The sequence below is a fragment of the Microtus ochrogaster genome, chromosome 2 (genome assembly GCF_000317375.1).
Source record: "Microtus ochrogaster isolate Prairie Vole_2 chromosome 2, MicOch1.0, whole genome shotgun sequence".
Classification (NCBI taxonomy): domain Eukaryota; kingdom Metazoa; phylum Chordata; class Mammalia; order Rodentia; family Cricetidae; genus Microtus; species Microtus ochrogaster.
Window position 1 is genome coordinate 66,795,284 of NC_022010.1, and position 3,769 is coordinate 66,799,052.

Here is a 3,769-nt window from a genome sequence, read left to right on the forward strand (position 1 = left end):
GATCATCATGATCTTTCCAGACTTCAGATCTGCCACCAGGGTGCTTTCTACCTGATCTAATTATGGTAGGCTGCCCAGATTAATCAACTGTGACATTAGCCAAGCGTTTACCTTTGTTTGGAGTGAATAAGTGAATATACTGAGCCTGTGTCCGTAGCTCTCACAGCCTCAGGTTGGAAGGTAAAATTCCTTTATCTCTTTGGGAAGTAGATTGAGTTGCTGAAACTCTGGCGTACAATCACTGCCTCGCAACAGTCTGCTTCTCTTCCTTTACCTGGGAGAGCGGAGAAGCAACATGCCAGCCTTCAGGATGGATTTGGCTTTTACTTGGCAGAAGGCAGGCAAGGGGAAAAGCGCTGTTGATGAAACTTGCAACTTCTGCTAACACTTTAGCGTCTTAGGAGTCCTAGGTACTATTAGCCAGAATTGTGACAAAGCAAAATGCCTGCTCTTGAAAAGCTTCCATTTGTTGAAGGGAGATAGTTGAAACTAAGGAATTAAACTGTAGATAATGGCAAAATGCAATCAAGTTCTCTGTAATAAAAAAAAAAAGAAAGGAAGAAAGGAAGGAAGGAAGAAAGAAAGAAAGAAAGAAAGAAAGAAAGAAAGAAAGAAAGAAAGAAAGAAAGAAAGAAAGAAAGAAAGAAAGAAAGAAAGAAGAAAGAGCGAGCAAGTGGAGTGTGGATTGCAAATGACAGTGCTGGTTGGAGAACACGATGCCCTTGTCTTTGAAAAGCTAACTTCATTAGATACTGAAACAGGGAGTACTGTAATGAAGGGCGTTCTGTTATTCTCTGATCTAAGTTGTACTTCAAAGCTGTTCGTTTGGAAGTGAAATTTGCAGCGATCCTCTTCCTCGGCCCCCTGAGTACTGGGCTGACCAGTGTGCATTACCACGTGCAGCCCAAGCTTGCCTTTCAGGCGGTGCCCTGAAGATAACATTTAAGGTTTGGTTTTGTGCGTGTTTCTATGTGTTCATTGTCCGATGTGTGGAGACCAGAGGTTGGCATCTAGTGTCTTCTTTACTCTCTCTCCCTCACTGAACCTGGAGCTAGACTGGCTGCCAGCGAGCCCCGGGGTCCTGCCTCCACACCCCCAGCTGGAGATCAAGCAGGTTTTCTTCTTGTACAGCAAACACTTTCAGCTGATCCTCTTTCTAGCCCCTGAGGCTTTAATTAGTACGGTTTTAGGATTTATCACTTTTACATTCCCTAGTTTATTGGTCTAACTATGTTATCTGTTTTTTTTTTTTAAAATCAGATTCACTGTTATAGCAGTTTATAGTTATGCACAGCTAGGTAGAAATAAAGTTCGTTAGAATCTAAGAAAACTCTCCTCTTATTTTTTTCTTCAATATTTTGTAAGAATTTTCAAGTAGTTGGGGGGCAGAGTTAAGCGGCCAGCTCCCAGAGGCACCGGCCAGCTGAAGGCAGGTCTGGGTGACTGTCTCATGATTCACTATAGAGATCAGGATGGCTAGTCCACTGGCACTCAGAAATAATTGCTACCGAATGAATTATTTTCACTCCAGCAAGCAAAGGCTGTCCCATGTAAAGCCCCTCCATGACTTCTCACTCCTGTAACGATAACTGCAGATTCCTTAAGGTGGTCTCTGAATGCCCTCCATCGCCCCTCTGCATTACCTCCACTCCGAGCCAAGACCCAGAGTCACTTCAAATTTCTGAGCTTGCTCTCTCCCCTGGCTCTCATCTCAGCCATCACTCCCTTCAGGCACGGTGGCCTCTCAGGTTAGGTGTCCCTTTTGTGCGTTCCCACAATAGCACGTCCATTGGGGTCTTTGCCAGGCTCTTAACTTGCTAGCTTTTTTCTAGCTAGCTCATTTTGCTAGCTCATTCCCAGTTCTCAGAATGTGTGGGATACTGCTGGTCCCACACTGCGTTTTCCTCTTTATTGAGAGGACCCTGGCTCTGGTTACTGGGTGCCCAGCTTCTCTTGGAGCCTGGGGAGCATTCAAAGCTCGGAAGTAGAAGCTGACATGGAACAACTTACTGCCCTGTTCTCATTGCCTCCGCCTTCTTTGTAGACACAGCGTATCTACAAAACTGTCAGGAAACAGCAAAATAGCAATGTCAGTAATTACTTTGAATGTAAATGGATTGCACTCTCCCATGAATAAATGGATCAGTAATATATATTGTAGTAGCTGTTTAAGTTTTAATGGCAGGATATGTACAGACGAGGTGAAAAGACAGAAGTCCACAAAAAGGGAAACTGAGTAGTGGTGCTGAGATTTGTATCAGACAAAGGGACTTGAAATTTAAAATGGCAGAGAGCCCACAAAAGTCAAAAGGATCCGTTTGCCAAGAGGATGCCGTAGCTGTACCCTACCAGTGAGACACTTAGCATAAGGAACAAATCTAAAGATTTTCAGGAAGTTGACAGATTAAGATACAGTAGTGGTTGGGACCTGGGGCTGGTGGCACACACCTGCCCAGCACCCAGGACACAGAAGCAGGATGACCATGAGTTCCAGGCCAGCAGAGGCTGTAACGGGATCTTGTCTCAAAAGATCAACACCAACAAAAGAAATACTGCAATAGTAAGGGACTTTCAAATACCATTTTCAATATTGGACAGGTTATCCAGACAAAATCAACAAAGGAACTCTGGACTTCACACTTTGACCAAATGGACCCAATACAGAATCCAGCACATTCTGTGCCAGACCAAGACAAATCTAGCAATTGAAGAAGACTGATGCCATGCAAATGCCTTCTTATTTATTTATTTATTTGTTTGTTTGTTTAATATTTTCTAGCTCCATTTATTTTTCTGCAAAATACAAGATTTTTTTTTCTGCTGTGTAGTAACACATTTTCCTTATTCATTCTTCTGTCGAGGGGCATTTAGGTTGTTCCCAGGTTTTGGCTATGACAAACAATGCTGCTATGAACACAGCTGAGCTCATGTCCTTGTGGCCAGATTGAGCATCCTTTCGATATATAACTAAAAGTGGTATTTCTGGGTCTTGAGGATGGTTTTTCCTAATTTTCTGAGAAATCACCACACTGACATCCAAAGGAGCTGTACCAGATTGCATTCCCACCAGCAACGCAGAAGTGTTCCCTTTTTCCCATAACCGGCATAAGTTGTCATCGCATCAGTGTTTTTGATCTTGGCCATTCTTACAGGTGTAAGATGGAACCTCAGAGTTGTTTTGATTTGCACTTCTCTGATGAGTAAGAATGTTGAACACTTCCTTAAGTGTCTTTCAGCCATTTTAGATTCCTCCGTTTAGAGTTCTCTGTTTAGGTCTGTATTCCATTATTGTATTGGATTATGTATTCTTTTGATGACCAATTTCTTGAGATCTCTGTATATTCTATAGATCAGACCTCTGTCTGATGTGGGGTTAGTGAAGATCTTTTCCCATTCTGTAGGCTGTCGTTTTATCTTATTGACTGTGTCCTTTGCTTTACAGAAGCTTTTCAGTTTTAGGAGGTCCCATTTATTAATTGTTTCTCTTAGTGTCTGTGCTGCTGGGGATATATTTAGGAAGTGGTCTCCTGTGCCATTACATTCAAATGTCGTTACTGTAGTTACCACTTTCTCATCTATAAGCTTCAGTGTGGCTGGCTTTATGTTGAGGTTTTTGATCCATTTGAACTTGAATTTTGTGCATGGTGATAGATATGGTTCTATTTTTATTTTTTTCTTATATTTCTAATATGATTTTATTTTATTTTTTTCCTCCCAGCCTCCCACATTTATTTATTTTTTCATCACAACATTGTGACAGTAGAAATCA